The sequence below is a fragment of the Oratosquilla oratoria genome, chromosome 4 (assembly GCF_046742065.1).
Source record: "Oratosquilla oratoria isolate Oo_2021 chromosome 4, ASM4674206v1, whole genome shotgun sequence".
Classification (NCBI taxonomy): domain Eukaryota; kingdom Metazoa; phylum Arthropoda; class Malacostraca; order Stomatopoda; family Squillidae; genus Oratosquilla; species Oratosquilla oratoria.
Window position 1 is genome coordinate 40,533,662 of NC_134780.1, and position 19,695 is coordinate 40,553,356.

At 36.4% G+C, this 19,695-nt stretch overlaps 1 protein-coding gene and 1 long non-coding RNA gene across 2 annotated transcripts in view; both read right to left on the bottom strand.

Moving 5' to 3' along the window:
- Positions 1–7,831, bottom strand: part of LOC143024807 (GDP-L-fucose synthase-like) — a 43,283-nt gene extending 35,452 nt beyond the window's left edge. The window contains exon 1 of the mRNA XM_076184033.1: positions 7,806–7,831. The gene's annotated coding sequence lies outside the window, so the exon portion shown is untranslated. The remainder of the gene's footprint in view (positions 1–7,805) is intronic.
- LOC143024812 (uncharacterized) overlaps positions 1–19,695 on the bottom strand; it is a 174,665-nt gene that overhangs the window by 147,724 nt on the left and 7,246 nt on the right. The window lies entirely within an intron of this gene.

The window sequence follows — 19,695 nt, forward strand, 5'->3', positions numbered from 1 at the left end:
ACCTTCACTCCACCCTTTCCTGCCACATTTGCACCCAAATATCTAAAACTATCCATTTCCTCCAGTTGCTCTCCCTTAATGCTCACTTCCAGATTACTGCCACTTTCACCCCTTGTACATCTCATCACCTTACTTTTACCCACATTTATCTTCAGCTTTCTTCTATCACACACTCTCCCAAACTCTGCCACCAGCTTCCTCAATCCCTCCTCCGATCCTGCCACAAGCGCAGTGTCGTCCGCAAACAACAGCTGGCTCACCTCCCACTTTTCTCCATTTTCCTTAACCATCTCCAATCCCTGACCCACTACCCTTGCATTCACCTCTCGCACCACCCCATCCATGTATAAGTTGAACAGCCAGGGTGACATAACGCATCCCTGACGAAGTCCCACCTTTACCTCAAACCACTCACTCTCTCCATTTCTAATCCTGACACAAGCTCTACTACTCTCATAAAAACTCTTGACAGCTCCCAGAAGCTTTCCTCCTATCCCATATATCCGCATAACCTCCCACAGTGCCTTTCTGTCTACCCTGTCGTAAGCCTTTTCCAGGTCCATAAAGGCCCAGAAAACATCCTTCCCCTTACCTATAGCTTTCTCACATATCTGTCTTACCACAAAAATCTGATCTACACAACCTCTACCTGTCCTAAATCTACACTGTTCCTCACCAATTACTCCCTCTGTTCCTCTCCTAATCCTCTCAATCAAGATCCTCCCATAAGCCTTCCCAACTACACTTAACAAGCTAATCCCTCTGAAACTACTACATTCACACTTATCCCCCTTTCCCTTGTAAAGTGGAACTATACACGCACTCCTCCAGTCCTCTGGCACTTTACCCTCTCTCCAGCAAACATTAAATAACCTCACCAACCAGTCCATGTATATATATTATATATATATATATATATATATATATATATATATATATATAAATGTATATATCTACTATAATAAAGTAGTAGCCTCTGTCTGTCTGTCTGTCTGTTGTTTGTTTGTTCACAATCTCCTCCTAGGGTTTTGGAAATAGACCCCCATAACCATATATATTCTGATACCCTATCACTCCAGGTACTTGGATAACTATATTTCATTTAGAAAAAAATATTTTGGTTAGGGTTAAGGGTTAAAGTTAGGTGGGCAATGGTGTGGTAATACGCCACTACTGTAGTTAACCATTAACGCGCGTCGCATTTTTGTGACATAGGAATTACTATGATTAAACAAATGTGTCCATAAATATTATTTATATTTGTGAAATTAATGTTGCCATAAATCATGATAACCTTTGTAAGGAAAAAGCATGAAAATGTAAAATTGCAAAGGATTACAAAAGATTACAAAGGCGGAGCATGCCAACAGAAGATCTTTTAGTCCATATGTAGGTCGAATGCAAAAAAAAAAAAAAAAAAATAATAATAATAGATAGATAAATGAAAAAATGAAAAATATAATAATGTAAATAATGAATAAAATGCATAGATAAATGCATAGGTATAGTTAAATAATAAACAAAATTGCAAATAGTAAATAATAATAAATTGGCATATAACTAATAATGATTGTATAATTTTACCAAATGTTGAAATATTGGTTATTTTCATTTGGTTTTATTGCGGGCGGAAATGCAATAACGGAGTCATAACCAACTCCGACTCAGCAGAGGTCAGACGTCGCTCTCCGTTCCAGCTCTCTCAACAAGCGCCCAGGAATCTTCACTGGCCGGTCGCGGCGGAGGAGACTTTTCTCCTTTGCTGCTGCCGGTCTGGCACAAGGCTGACCTCTTCGTCGACGTCGGCAAGCCGGTTTACACCAAAGACAAATACACACATTTTCCAAGCCACGTAATTCTCTGCTTTCAGAGTTGTACTTGGAATAAAAGAGAGATACACGCACACTTTCTCGCTGGCTTAGCAGAGGTCGCCCTTAATCCAACTCTCTCTGATTCAGAGCCCTTAACTCTTCGCCGGCCGGTAGTGGGGGAAGATTGCCGGGTCTCTCCTGTCGACCAGCCCGCACCCACACCTGACCTCTTAGCTGACGCTAGCGAGCGGGTTTACACTTCTGACATTTACAGATAATTCCCAAGTCACGTAATTCTCTGCTTTCAGAGTTGTGCTTGGAAGGAGAATGATAAAACAACAGTCACCCGCTTGCCCCCCTCGCAATGCCATCGGTTCCACTCTCCTGACTACGCTTTGGATATCGGCCACTCAACGCTCAAGCCTAACCTGGGGCTAATCAGGACCGCTCAAGCCTAACCTGGAGCTAATCAGGACCGCGCCACCTAGCTGGGATTAATCAGCAACGCCACACGCGGGAAGTGAACTCCACTCACTTCCCGTAAGATACATACACACACCTCTCACGAACATAACCACGCCCCACGCTCAAACATCTACACGTACTTCTTCTGCTAAAATTCGCTTCCTTTATAACTTTCTCTTATACTACATTTTCTCATTTCAGTTTACCTCCCACTAAAGATTTTTCCGTGTTTCAATTTTTCTCTAATACTATGCCTCCTACCATTTTCTCAACTTTTGGTGATTTTAATCCCAGGCGTCGGCGCCGCCGTCCAAGTTCCTTGCCCATTTATCCCGAGCCACGACCATCAACCACCCCTAATCGCTCAAGAAAAAGCGCATTTATGGCAATAGCCCTCTTTCATACACTACTATCTTTTCATTTTCTTAAAGACTTTCTTCCCCTCCCGCAAAAAAACCGATCCCGTGCGAGCGGGCGGTCTTCTCCCGCAAGTCGCAAGTCAAAAGATATTTAAAATTAGTTTTAATTCTTCTCTTACTGCCGAGTACCGTTCACCATGTAGTGTTAATAATCCACTACAACTGTTAGATTAAAGATTATTCACGAACTCCTCCTAGGTTTTTGCAGATAAACCTCTATAACTATACATATTCTGAAACCTTATAACCCAAGGTACTTGGATAACTATCTTTCAGTTGTCTGTCTGTTTGTTTGTTTGTTCACGAACTGCTTCTAGGGTTTTGGAGATAGACCCTCATAACCATATATATTCTGATATCCTATCACTCCAGGTACTTGGATAACCATATCTAATTAAAAAAGATTGGTTAGGGTCAAGGGATAAAGTTAGGTGGGGTATGGTTAGGTTAGGGATTATTCACGAACTCGCAGCAACGCGCGGGTAATTTGGCTAGTAGATATATATACATATATATATATATATATATATATATATATATATGCATATATATATATATATATATATATCTATATACCTATATATATATGTGTATATATATATATATATATCATTTAGACAAAATGTTGTAGCACATTTGTAAATAATCACGAAGAACCCACAGTCGGAATAAAAGGAAACTTTATAAGAAAGTGTAACTTCTATATGTCGGCTAATAACTATAGCCCTCTTCAGGAAAGTACTTTCCTGAAGAGGGCTATAGCTATTAGCCGAAATATGGAAGTTACACTTTCTTCTAAAGTTTCCTTTTATTCCGACTGTGGGCTCTTCATGATTAATATATATACATACATGCATATATATATATATATATATATATATATATATATATATATATATATATATATATATATATATATATATATATATATATATATGTAAGGTATTTACATAACAACCAACTCTAACATTAATCAGAACGTGGGAAATATAAAATGGACAAAGTACACAGCTAAATATGCAACAATGAGAAATTGCCCCAACACAGCGCCAACATAACATGGGGTTTTGTCCTAGTTTGATTTAATTTATTTAATTTATTCCATTTGCCCCCTCTTTTGTTCAAATTACATTAATTTACATCACATATAACATGGTCACACTTTACTCATATTATCATAAAACGTGACATTTCGCCACATCTTAGGGGTTTTATCCAAGTTTGATTTAATTTATATAATTGATTCCATCTTTCCCCTCTCTAGTTCAGATTTAATTTATATCACATATAAATGTTTAATTTCTGTTCTATTAATGTGGGTTTCTTTTCACAACATGGTCACACTAAGGATTACAAAGGCGGAGCATGCCGACAGGAGACCTTTTGATCCATATCTAGGTCGGATGCGAAAAAAAATCATATTAATAATAAAACAATAAATAAAAACTATAATAATGTAAATAACAAATAAAATACATAAATAAATGCATAGGTATAGTTAAATAATAAACAAACAGGTAAATAGTAAATAATAATAGATTGACATATAACTAATAATAAATGAAAATCAGACAGACAAATGATAACAAAACAAAAACAAATAATATAAGATAAATTATAATCATTACAGCATCTTACTTAGGTATTTATCTAAATGATTCTTAAAGCTTCGAACTGAACTACGTTGCACTACCTGTGCAGAAAATTTATTCCATTCATTAACTACACGGTTGGTAAAGTTGTTTCTACCTACTTCCAAATTGAATCTATTTCCGGACAGTTTGAGACCATTGTTTCTTGTCTGATTCTCATTCAATGTGAAAATGTTGTCACTTTTGATGTCAATTCCCTTTAAAATCTTAAAGACCTGTATCAAGTCACCTCTGAGTCTACGCTTTTTTAGGGAAAACAGATTCATGTGCTTTAGTCGATTTTCGTATGATTTATTTTTGATATTTGGAATCAGTTTTGTGGCTTACCGTTGTACTTTTTGCAGTCTGTCAATGTCTTTAATGAGATTCGGTGACCATACGGAAACAGCATATTCCAAATGTGGACGAACTAACGATTTATATAGCTTGTTAATGAGTGATGGACTTTTGAAATAAAAAGATCGCGCAATCAGTCCTAGAATCTTATTTGCTTTCTCAGAGGCTGAAATACACTGCTTGGATGATTTGAGGTCGTTACTGATAATTACGCCGAGATCTTTTTCACTATCCACTTTTGTTAACGAATTTCCAAATAACTTGTAATCGTACTTACTGTTATTTTTACCTATGTGCAATACCTTGCATTTACTTGTGTTAAATTTCATTAGCCACTTTTCAGACCATTGCTGTAATTTATCTAAATCTTCTTGAATATCTAATTGGTTTGAGTGATCATTTGCCACTCCGCACAGTTTTGTATCATCAGCAAATTTGGAAACAGTAGATTTTAGTCCATGGTCTATATCATTTATATATACTATGAATAGAAGTGGCCCAAGAACGGAACCCTGAGGAACTCCACTTGTAACACTTTTCCATCCAGAAGTTTTTCCATTTAAAACAACTCTCTGTTTTCGACCATTCAACCAATTACTAGTCCAACCTAATAGGCTACCACTTATTCCGTGTAAAGCTAATTTAGTAAGTAGTCTTTCGTGTGGGACGGTATCAAAAGCTTTTGCAAAATCTAGATATATTAAATCTATATTGTTTCTTTTGTCATAATTCGAGATAACTGTGTTGTAGAATTCGAGTAAGTTAGTCACGCAAGAACGTTTCCGTCTGAAACCATGCTGGCTATCATTTATCAAACGGTTACTTTCTAAATGATGTTCGATAGCATCTCTGATGATAGTTTCCATTATTTTTCCTACGATCGAAGTCAAACTTATAGGCCTATAGTTATTTGGTTTCTTTTTGTCACCTTTTTTGAGTATGGGAGTAGCGTTAGCTAGTTTCCATTCTCTTGGGCCATCTCCGGATATGATGGATTTCTTGAAAATAATTTCTAATGGAACAACAATCTCATTTTTCATTTCCTTTAAGATTCTTGGATGCCAACCGTCAGGCCCTGGTGTTTTATTAACTTTGAGTTTGTCTATACACCTTTTGATTTTTTCTTTTGTTATATTTACCGTAGTGAGTAAGTTTACCCCAGACTTTTCACAGGTTTCAGTTTGGAATTCACTTTGAGGTGTTTCGTTTACGAATACCGAGCTAAAATAATTGTTTAAGATATTACACATTCCTTCATTTGAATATTCAAGTTGACCGTCAGCAGATAATAGTAGACCAATGTGATTCCTAACAACCTTTTTATCTCTAATGTAACTATAGAATTCTTTGGGATTCTCTTTGGATTTATCAGCGATGTTCATTTCGTATTGTCGTTTTCTTTTTCACTATACTCATATTATCATAAAATGTGACATTTCGCCACATTTTAGGACACCTCAGACACTCTATTCCCACACATATAACGGCTTGATTTCTGGATTGTTAGTTTGAGTTGTATTTCGCATCATGGTTTATTGGTTTAACATGAGTCATATCATACTCATGAAATTATAAATTGTAACATTACGACACATTATAAAACAACACCTCACACATACTGTTTCCGCACTCACACAATAATTTATTGTAAACTCCAATGGACCCCCACTAAGAGGGACCGCGGAGTCAACCCACTATGTATACTACCAGGTTTATTCTCAGAATATCATTCCTCTGAAGAAGCTACAAGCGAAACCGGTCAAGAATAAACTCGGAACGAGACCTGTGACTCTTTTTTCCACCTTTTTCAATATATATATATATATATATATATATATATATGTTTATACACACACACACACACACACACACACACACACACACACACACACACACACACACACACACACACACACACACACACACACACACATATATATATATATTCACTATAAACCCACTATCGGAGAAAAAATGACGGAAGTACAGGGAAACTGTATATTTCAACTACTATCTGTAGTCCTCTTCAGCAGAATGCTTGCAAGAAGTTAAGGTACAAGTATATATGAGGAAGTGAGGGGTACATAAAAGGGGATGGGGAAAGTGGGGGGACTCAGGTTACATGCCCTTGAAATAGTTGGGTCAAGGAAGGACAAATGGTGGTATTTTGTCCGACCGCTCTTGACATTATTTTGTTGACCGCTAACTTCGTAATACAATCTGGGGGCCACTGACCTTTTGAGGTATTAAAGTTAGGATAATGTTTTATTAGAGAAGATTCTACAATTTTCCTTCGATAGCTACAGTGTGATTTAAAAATAATTGATGCATTATCCCAATCTAATCTATGGTCTTTTTGGCTGGCATGAAGGAACATAGTGGAGTTAACTTGTCCATATTTTATGGAATTTTTATGTATAGAAAATTTCAAAAGCCGCTTTACTACAAAATGATAAGAGTTTGAGTTGCCGACTATGGAATGAACATGCCCAAACTTTTCCAAGCTTATACCAGGCTGTCAAAAATTTTTGTGTTAAGGAATCTGTGCGGGAATTTCATCGAAAGGTGATTAAGTTCAATGATTCTCTACGAAACAACAAAGATTTTCAAGCGAAGCGAGCAGCGCCACAGGCCAAGCAACCACGGCGCAGCCGTGGCTGGCGAAGCCAGGTGCTTGTAACCTCTAAAATAACATTATTCATATTCTTCCCTATAGAATTGACAATAAAAGTAATTACGTAACCCATTATGTATTTGACTGAAATTCTATTGCAGATTTTTTCTTGGAAATTAAAATATACTGTAATCTTTGTGAAAGCTACTCATGAAATTTCCTTGTAAAGTCACAACATCTTTGTCTATATCTAAGAATAACTTAAAAAAAAATATTACTCCCGGCTGTCTTTTAATGAACCCGGGTGTATGTATGTCCCCCACTGAACCGGCAAAAAGGGACACGTGTGAAACCACACAACAATTGAGAGTAAATACACAATTTTCTCTTCAACTCTTAGAAGTAATCTCAAGTCACAATTTATGGGCAAGTCGGTATATCTACGGTAAAACTTTATAAAATGTGATCGAAGAAAGTCAAGAGTACAATCATCTATTGAACTACGTACCGTGTCGCTGAACCGTACAGGGAGACTCGAATGTGCCTACTGCCATCTATCCTCCACCAACGTGATTGAAACCATGAGAAAAGTGTGATGAGAGAGCCCAAAACATATGTTCACTAAAAAGTGTGATAAGAGATTGACATGCAACTGGCAAGATATAAGGAGTGACGAACTTTATGTTGGGGGTGGGGAGAGGTGGAAATTGTGGTTGACGGTGAAAGCGATAAGAGGGACAGAAATCATATTACATTGAATGTTAATAATTGGAGCTCTCTCCCTAATGTGGATGGCTTCAATTATTTTTAGTTCTTTAATTTTGGCACAGTGTGCAACTATCCTAGTGTTATCCACGATTGTCTTCCTATCGATTATAGCCTGGTGGTATTGGAGGTGGTGTTGTTTAATTGCTCCTTGTTGTAAATGTAGGGACAACCGTCTACTCAGTTGGCATGTCGTGAACCCAATGTAAGAAGAATTACGGGGTGCGCAGTCCCCAGTAGTACAGCGATATTCATATATGACATTGGTTCTCGATAATATGCCGCCATTGCCAGACAGATTGTTTTTCATAACAAGGGAACAGGTACGGGGGTTGTCATAGAATATAATAACTTTTAAGTTATCATAATCGCCTATTGGCTTACAATTTCTATGTATGATGTCTTTTATGTGTTTCTCATCTTGGCGGTACGAGCTACAATAAATATTCTGGTAAAATACAGTAACGGTCTTGGCTTGGTCCGGTGTTTTCACAGCCACTTTACGTTCTAGTAAATCCTTAGTTACACTATCAAAGTCTTGATTAGAATAACCATTATTTACTAGCATCTGGCGCAGGTAAGTAAGTTCTAAATGGAGCATATGCCAAGAGGAACAAATGGAAATTGCCCGCCGGACATATGCCCTAATAACGCCTTTATTATAATTACGAAAACATTCACCAAGACCGTTCATGCATTTACCGCTATCCGTGGGCTTGCGATATACCATAGTTTTAAAGTTATTAGATGTCGCATCCACCAAAACATCAAGAAAAGGGATCTTATTATTAACATTGAGCTCTGTAGAAAATTGTAGCCCTGAAATGGCTTGGAGATTAGATCTGAGCTCTTCTAGTAAATGCACGTCAGAAACACAAAGATATCATCAACATATCTCAGATATAAATGTGGTTTCATGGTTAGGGAATGTAAGGCTTCAGTTTCTACGTGAGACATAAAGGCTTGAGCATAAAGGACCCCCAAAGGAGAGCCCATGGCGACGCCATCTATTTGGACAAAAAGTTTACCTTGAGGACATTTGAAAGGGGCTTCGGTAGTGCAAGCAAGAAGCATCTCCTTCATGATAGTTATAGGCATTTTAGGTGGTGGTAGTGTCGGGTGATGGTAAACATAGTCTAGAATAATCTCAGTAGTTCTTAAAACTGGAATGTTCGTGAAGAGACTGTGGGCATCGAGGGAAGCCATAATTCCTACGGGGTTGTTACTCCTTAGTACATCAATGAACTCGTCTGTAGATCTGAGTGAATAATTTATATCTGAGATATGTTGATGATATCTTTGTTTTGTGTTTCTGACGTCAATTAAATATGGAAGACTATGGAAGGCTTGTATTTGCCCACCCTCCTGGAATGAGACCTACTGTGAGGAAAATTGAAAATCTCAGTAAGAAGATTAACCAGTGCCAAAATACTGTCGTGTTTAATTCAGTGTGTATTAGTGAGAATCTGCGCCCTAATTATACAATATATATATATATATATATATATATATATATATATATATATATATATGCAAAATAACCATAGGAGAAGGGAAACTTGTAGACAGTAGCCTAAGTACTTTCGTATATTACATCTTCAGACTAAATGACAGACATACAGAGTTATGTTTAAATGTAAGTATCAGGTATTAACCATGGGGGGGGGGACAATACAATGCATGAAGGAGGGATGACCTTACCGCTATCGACCTAACCATCACATAAGGTCCAATCTAGCCGAAACATTTTGGCGACCAGTTGGGTTACCAATTTATCACATTTAAAATGTCCATAGCTTAAGTTTATATTTTTATCAATCGTGCCTGATATTACCCCTTTAAACTCCGATGACAAGATTCTTGTCATTTGGTCAAATAAAACAAAAAATTATAAAACACCAAAATGTTTGATCAAACACCAGAAAAATATGACGTCAGTCCTCGCGCGGTCAAGCCGCATCAGATGATATTCGGATGTACGGGCCGGCGAGAGGCCTACCATATCCGGTTTTTCGTATCTACATCACAAGCGGCTGACATGAGTTGAATGGGTTAAGCAGGATTCTATTATATTTCTTTCATGTAGACTTTTCCCTTTGGCTGAAATTGTTGCCTAAGGCCAATCAATATGATGGTTGTATAATGCTTTATGTTGAAATAACGCATTATTTTCCTGGGCAGATATCACACTATATTTATGTTGGGAAATCCTTGTTTCCAAGTTTTCCCCAGTTTGTCCAATATAAAATTTGTTACAATCTTGGCAAGGAATTTTATAGACCACACCGTTATTGTTAGGAGGGCTGTTCTTAATTAAAGTTTTCTTAATGGTGTGGTCATATCTAAAAGTTACTTTGATATCCAATTTCTTGAGTAAGTTGATAATACTAAGAAAATTTTCATGAAAAAGAACACGTGTATTAAGTTGTTTTTTTGGTTTCCTTTTTCTTGATTGCAAGCTTTATAAAAGCGTTTATTGGTGGTATTGTGACATTGATTAAGAATATGAGTGGGATATTTTGACTTTTCCCCAATATTCCGGATAGTTCTAATTTCGTCATCAATAAATTCAGAATCTGAAATCCTGTAAGCTCTCAAGTACATGGCAATAAAAACTGATCTTTTTACATTGATATGGTGATTGGAATAAAAATGAACATAGGAAAGAATATTGGTAGGTTTTCCATAGACTTTTGTTTTCAGAGTACCATTATCTCTAATTATTTCAACATCTAAAAAGGGCAAGCTGTTGTTATTTTCTATTTCAATAGTGAAGCTAATGGAGGGTACCAGTGAATTTAGATTAATAAGGAAATCATCAATAGATAGGTTGTTAGGCCAGAAACACAAAACATCGTCTACATAACTGAACCAAATAACTTTTTCATCTTTAATAGTTGGTAATAAATATTTTTCAAAATATTCCATGTAGATGTTAGCTGAAACCTGTGAAAAATTGGTAACCGAAATGGTCACCAAAATGTTTCCGCCAGATTGAACCTTATGTGTTGGTCAGGTTGATAGAGGTAAGGTCATCCCCTCCTCCCGCATTGTATTGTCTCCCCGCCCCCACATGGCTGCTACCTGATACTTACATTTAAACACAACTCTGTATCTTTGTCATTTAGTCTGAAGATGTAATATACGAAAGTACTTATTGTCTACAAGTTTCCCTTCTCCTGTGGTTATTTTGCATTTTTGTAGTCTGAAGATGTAATATACGAAAGTACTTACTGTCTACAAGTTTCCCTTATCCTGTGGTTATTTTGCATTTTCGTAACACGGTGATGTGATTGCTTGCATATATATATATATATATATATATAATATATATATACACATATATATATATACATATATATCCATATACACATATGTACACACGTTCTACACACACACACATACATACATATATATATATATACATATATATATATATATATATACATACATACATACATACATACATACATACATACATACATACATACATACATACATACATACATACATACATACATACATACATACATACATACATACATACATACATACATACATACATATACCAAGGCTTTTTTCTCCTTACAAGGGAGGTAGCAAAAAAAAAACAAAAAAAAAAACGGCATAAAACCACTCCCACCCATTCCATCCCTATCACACTCCACTCCCCTACACCCTCTTCCCTCCCTCTTATCTTGGCACCTCCTAGATGACGGGTCATCTCCGCATCTTGTCCACTGTCCTGGGTCAGAGGCAGTGCCGCAAGGACATCCACAGCAAGGCCGCTTCATTAAATTGGCGACCCCCTCCCTCTTCGTCCCCTCATACAGAAAAGAAGACGGGAAGAAATCCCTTCGGGCTGCGTCAAATTTTTCTCACACATACTCCCTCTCCCCTCACCCCCCACAGCACCTCTTCCACCTCATGGATCACATCATCCATACACAACCATTCCCCACTCACCCCTGTCTCTTGTCCTCTCCCGTCCTTCCTCAACAGACATTCCCCTTTTCCCCAAAGCCCCTTTTTACCCTATCCATCCATCTCATCCTCGGTCACCCCCTCATGTTCACTCTTTCCACACCTCTTTCACTAGTCTTTCTTCACTCATTCTCTCCATGTGTCCAAACCATCCCAATACTCTTTCGTCCATCCTATCTCCCAGCTCCCTTTCCACCCCTGTTCTCCTCCTCACTCTCTCGTTTCTCATTCTATCTAGCCTAGTAACCCCTGTCATACTTCTCAGACACATCATCTCAAACACATTCAAACTCCTTCTCTCTTCCTCTCTTATGTTCCATCTGCTCCATACAGTGATGTCGGCACAATCACTCCTTCATATAATCTCCTCTTAGCATCCATTCCCAAACTATTTCTCATTACACTTTTTAATCCACCAATCTACATTCTACCTCCACCGCCATTCCTTCTTTTCCTGCCACGTTCGCACCCAAGTATCTAAAACTATCCACTTCCTCCAGTCTCTCTTCCTTAATACTCACTTCCAGTCTGCTGTCAATTTCACCCCTTCCACAAGGCAGTCATATTTATCCCATTACATTGTAAATAATTTGAAAAGTTTAAAGGAAAATGTTAACCATGCACATATTCTCAATGCATAATACATCATAACATCGCATCACATATTCACCCCATGATACTACAAATAATTTTGAAGTTCCAGGTAAATGTCAAAATAATACATAGTGGTACGTAAAATATCCCCAGAAAAAATCTCCATGGAAAAGTCTAAGGAAAATCCCCAGAAAAAATTATCCAGGGGAAAATATCCAGGGAAAAATTCTCAGGGAAAATTCCTTAGATGAAAAATCCCTAAATTATAACATATAAAATGAAGATAGAAAATGAGATTTTAGATTACATTTATTTCTTTTAAAAAGTTAACCATGCACAGATTCTCAATACATACATTATAACAGTTAGTCAGATATACATATATATATATATGTATATATATATGTATGTATATATGTATATATATATATATATATATATATATATATATATATATGCATATATATACAGACGCTCCTCTACTTACGTTCATTCGTTTTACGTTTTTTCGATTTTACGTTTGAACTGACTAAAAAAAATTGTAATTTTTTTTTTAGTGAATTCTTTAGTTAAGCGCGCTCTCTGTAGTTCAAACGATACTTACGCATGACGCTGCGTCCATTGTTTACATGGCGCAAACGACAGACTGAACGTGCCTTGCCTCATCATCATCATCTTCCTCCACCATCTCAATTTATGTTGCTTGAATTTAATTTATTTGAAATTAATGTTATTATTTTACAATGTTATGTGTATATTTAATGATTTAGGGTTGTTTTATAAGATACGGTAATAGAATTTACGGATGTATAGTACAGTAACAACTTACGTTCGGCCGTTCGGAACGTAACTAAAACGTAAGTTGAGGAGCGTCTGTATATATATATATATATATATATATATATATATATATATATATATATATATATATACATATATATATATATATATATAAATATATATATATATATAATAAAGTAGCAGCCTCTGTCTGTCTGTCTGTCTGTTTTTGATTGTTTGTTCACGAACTCCTAGAGTTTTGTAGATAGACCCCCATAACCATATATATTCTGATACACTATCACTCCAGGTACTTGGATAACTATATTTCATTTTGAAAAAATATTTTGGTTAGGGTTAAGGGTTAAAGTTAGGTGATTTATGGTGTGGTAACACTCCACTACCGTAGTGTCCCCTTAACTCGCGTAGCATTTTTGTGACATAAGAATTAATATGATTAAACAAACCATTGTATGTGTCCATAAATATTATCTATAATTGTGAAATTAATGTTACCACAAACCATGACAGCTTTTGTAAGAAAAAAGCATGTCAATGTAAAATAATTGTATAGGATTACCAAATATTGAAATATTGGTTATTTTTATTTAATTTTAGTGCGGGCGGAAATAGATGATTCACAAAATCCTCCTGGGTTTTTGCAGATAAACCCCATATAACCATATATATTCTGAAGATAATTAAACGAGATACATTTATTCATCTTTTAGCTATAGACATTCATTGTCAAGCGCACATACACACGCACGCAAAAGAATGTGTAAATATGATATTTGTGTTTGTGTATGCAAGTATTTTCAAACTAGGGTTTCCCAACCTTGGGGCGGGGGGGCACATCTGGGAGGGGGAGTGTTTAAAGCTATATTTCATTTCCAAATGTATATATATATATATATATATATATATATATATATATATATATGTATATATATATATATACATATATAAATATATATATATATATTGGTTAGGGTTAAGGGTTAAAGTTAGGTGAGGTATGGTTAGGTTAGGGATTATTCACGAACTCGCAGCAACGCGCGGGTAAATAGGCTGGTGTATATATATATATATATATATATATATATATATATACATATATATATATATATATATATATATATCTGAATAGAATCGTCAATGACGACGATGTCAATCATAATTTCCGACAGCAGTCGACTCAATTCCTGCGGGTGTAGATTAACCCTGAGGTTGAAGGATTATGTAGCCTCGATAGCGTGGTTGGTAGAAGCATAGACTTGCTAACGTACAAGTCCTCGGTTCGAGTCCTGGGACAACTGTCGGGAATTATGTGATATATATATGTAATACAATCATAAGACATTCATATTCATCCCATCACATTGCAAATAATTTGCAAAGTTTAAGGGAAAATGTTAACCATGCACAGATTCTCAATGCATGATACAACATAACATCACATCACATGTTCATCCCATGACATTGCAAATAATTTGAAGTTCCAGGTAAAGGTCATAATAATAACAAAATGGTACGTGAAATGTTTATAGCGTGTCAGAAATGGGAATGGATTTTTACTGTTCTCTGTGATGGATATTGTGGCCTATACCACGAAGGAAAGTCTTGTATATCCATATTTCCAGGGAAAGATCCCCAGGTAAAACATCACAGGGAAAAATCTCCCAGAAAAAAATCCCTGGGGGAAAATCCCCAGGGAAAAAAATCCTAGGGTGTTGGAGATAGACCCCCATAACCATATATATTCTGATACCCTATCACTCCAGGTACTTGGATAATTATATTTCATTTCCCCCCAAAAATTATTTTGGTTAGGGTTAAGGGTTAAATTAGGTGGGGTATGGTTAGGTGAGTGATTATTCAAGAACTACTCCTAGGTTTTTGGAGATAGACCACTATAATCATATATATTCTGAAACCTTATAACCCAAAGTACTTGGACTACTATCTTTCATTTTTCTGTCTGTCTGTCTGTTTGTTCGTTCGTTTGTTTGTTCAGGAACTCCTCCTAGGCCCTAGGAGGAGTTCGTGAACAAACAAAACTCTAGGGCCTAGGGTTTTGGAGATAGACCCCCATAACCATATATATTCTGATACCCTATCACTCCAGGTACTTGGATAACTATATTTCATTTCGAAAAAATAAATAATTTTGGTAAGGGTTAAGGCTTAAATTAGGTGGGGTATGGTTAGGCTAGAGATTATTCACTAACTCCTCCTAGGTTTTTGCAGATAGACCCCTATAACCATATATATTCTGAAACCTTATAACACAAGGTTCTTGAATTACTATCTTTCATTTGTCTGTCTGTCTGTTTGTTTGTTTATTCACGAGCTCCTAGGGTTTTTGAGATAGACCCCCATAAACATATATATTCTGATACCCTGTCACTCCAGGTACTTGGAGAACTATATTTAATTTTACTCTGACGTTTCGGCCCCATTCATATATACCGCTCTGAACTTATTTGGCCTTGAAAGGATTTTTGTTTTGTTTTATTCATCTAATATATGCAAATATATTGTGACGTTACGAGGGAATTTCAAGAATATCTTACACAAAAATTATAGTATATTTTCATTTCCAAGAAAATATCTTCGCATTGGAATTTCAGTCAAATACATAATGGATTACATAAATATTTTTATTGTAGTTGTACAGGGAAGAACATGAATAATGTTATTCTGGAGGTTATGTTCCTTCTGACCTAAGGTCATCTGCTTATCTTTGTACTTGGATGACCACCTTGAATGGGGAGATCTGACCTTGATTTACAAAACCATCTAATTTTAGCATTTGTTATAAAATCTTATATAAAATTACAATTTTATCTGTGATGAACTGTGCTTTTGGTACTTGGATGGCCATCTTCAATGGGGGAGATCTAGCCTTGATATGTAAAACCATCTTATATTACCATTGGTTATATAGATGAACTGTGCTTTTGGTTTAGACTTTTTTTTCTGAGTCACATCTATCCTGCAAAGACAACTGAGCCAACATATTAATTCTGCCCAAGCCTTGTTTTTCAGGAAGATAGTCAGCAGGAATAGCAGAGACTGTAATTATGATCAGCATAGCTTATCACGCCAGACAGCCATTCAAGTGTTCTTTGGTTAATTTTGACCAGGTCAATGTTGTCTAAATTGGTTGAAAGCGGGCACGAGCTTAGGACATGGTCAATGTTCTGTTCAGTTTCTCCGCACTCGCAGGATGGGTCGGTTTTGAGGCCCCATTTAACCACATTGTCACCAGTTCTGGCGACTCTGGATCTTGCTCTATTTAGTGTGGACCATTCGCGTCTTGGTAGCAGTGCCCCATCTGAGAGCTCTTCACTTGGTCCTTGCACTGTACTGTTAGGGAGAGTTGTGCTGTCAGACTCCTTCAACAGTGTAATTATGATGACAGGGTGTCCACGACAGAATGTCGAAAAACAGAATGTCTAATTGTCAAAATGTCGACATAATAGATGGCCAAATGCGACATAATATTGAAATATGCATTTCACTTATTATTCGGTCATGTGTGCCTTTTATATTAGTGGCAATTGAGTAATCATGACTAAAAGTGGCTGTTTGAAGATAGATATTGTTTTGAAGAAAATTTAACTCGGCAATAAAAACCGATATTTCCCAAATCACTCGACCCATCATGGCCGCCCGGCATGTTTTTTTATTTTTTTATTTAACAACAGTCACTTATACCATTTCAATTGAAATTAAATTGATTAAGGGACTATTAATGAAACCATAGTGAATTGCGATTGCCATATTGCAGTTGATAAAGACCGATGTTTCCCAAATCACTCGACCCATCATGGCCGCCCGGCGCGATTTTCTTTAACATAATAACTTAACAAGTCACTTATACCAGTTCAATTGCAATTAAATTAATCAAAGGACTATTATTGAAACCACAATGAATTGCGATTGCCTTATTGCAGTTGATAATGGAATCACACAAAACAAAATTTAATGTTTATTTCTATGTATACTACAATCGAAGACACATCAATGATTACCTTATTCCAGTTGGTGATGAAATCACACAAAACAAAGTGTTATTTTTATTTGATAACCTATTTTATATGTAAACTTCTTTTCACATTTATTTATACAAGTGAAATGATATCCTAACGTGATATTTTGTCCTCCACTATCAATACATCTCATCGTGATTTTTTGTCCTCCACTGTCATTACATCTCATTGTGATATTTTGTCCTTCGTCGACATTCTGTCCGGTATCCCTCTCTAAAATTATATTTTGTCCTCCACTGACATTACATCCCAGCCTACAGATTGGGAGACAAAATTAAGCGAAAGACCTGTAGATCAGATGTGGGAAATATTTCAAAATATGCTTACTAAGATGATTCATACTTACATCCCTGTTAAGGACAGACATCCCCCAAATCAGGCTCGCCCGAAATGGTTTGACAAAGAAACTGAAAAAAGTATTGCTAAAAAGAGACAGGCTTATAAGAAATACAAGTGCTCGGGCGCATCTAATGACTATCAAATTTATGTATTAATACAGAGATTCAGAAAAAGACAATAGAAAAACGAAAACGACAATACGAAATGAATATCGCTGATAAATCTAAAGATAACCCCAAAGAATTCTATAGTTACATCAGAGATAAAAAGGTTGTTAGGAATCACATTGGTCCACTACTATCTGCTGACGGTCAACTTGAATATTCAAATGAAGGAATGTGTGATGTCTTAAACAGTTATTCTAGCTCAGTATTCGTAAACGAAACACCTCAAAGTGAACTCAAAACGGAAACCTGTGAAAAATCTAGGGTGAACTTACTACGGTAAATATAACAAAAGAAAAAAATTAAAATGTGTATAGAAAAGCTCAGTTAATAAAACACCAGGGCCTGACGGTTGGAATCTTAAAGGAAATGAAAAATTATACTGTTGTTCCATTAGAAATTATTTTCAAGAAATCCATCATATCCGGAGATGTCCCAAGAGAAGCTAGCTAACGTAACTCCCATATTCAAAAGAGGTGACAAAAATAATCCAAATAGCTACAGGCCTATAAGTTTGATTTCGATTGTAGGAAAAATGATGGAAACCATCATCAGAGATGCTATCGAACATCATTTAGAAAGTAACTGTTTGATAAGTGATAGCCAGCATGGTTTTAGACGGGAATGTTCTTGCGTGACTAACTTACTCGAGTTTTGCAACACAGTTATCTCGAATTATGACAAAAGAAACAATGTAGATTTAATATATCTAGACTTTGCAAAAGCTTTGATAACATCAAAGTGACACAATTTTCACACTAAATGAGAATCCGACAAGAAACTATGGTCTCAAACTGTCAGGGAATAGATTCAGTTTGGAAGTGGGTAGAAAGAACTGCAGAGAGAAAAAAACTTCCGCAATTTTGAGCAATCGACTACACTTATCGCCAGAACGTCAGCGGCTATCCAGTTTAATATTACTAGTATTATTATTACTCTCATAACCATTGCTACTTATTCTATTTAGTTATTTACCTATTCATTTAATTAGCTAATCAATTTATTTATCTGTCCATCTTATGTACCTTTTTTCATTTTTCATCCGACCTCCGTATGAATCTATGGGTCTGTAAATATACTTTGTTCTTCTCCATTCCAAATCCTTGTATGTGTTGTGTTGCACATACATTCATGTTACCACAAATACTCCCTACAGATCCAGAGGAAACAGGTGGCGGGCACAAGTGTTTTCACCGTTGGTGTCTTTCTCTGTGGTGGCAGCACCATCGACCCCGGTCACACACACGCGATTCAAAAGAATTCGTTTGAGTAGAAACGACTTCATTTGCAAACTTTTATTTTTCTCGTATCTCCAATTGCCAGATCATCTTTACATTATATATTGAGAAGCTGAATGACGAACTAAGAAAAGTTAAACTAAACGAATGTTAGACACATCGTTAAGTAGTCCTGATGGACGTCTAGAATACTGCAAGCGTTATCATCTTGTTCCTTTTCAAATTGACAACACTTGAACTGACGAGAATCGTCTCCGTCTACAGGGGTGGAATTACTTGTAGGCCTATTCGTCCACGAGAGACGACGTTCGTTGAGTTCAAATGTGTGAAGCGAGGCACGCAAGTGTTCCTGGTGTACACGTTGTTGCTTTTTTTCCGAATTGATGATGTCAGAGTTGCGACGTGGGTCTTTTCTAGCGCTCCTATCCTTGGTGGTGTCTATCGCGACGAGGATGTTGGGGTTATAATGAGGTGGT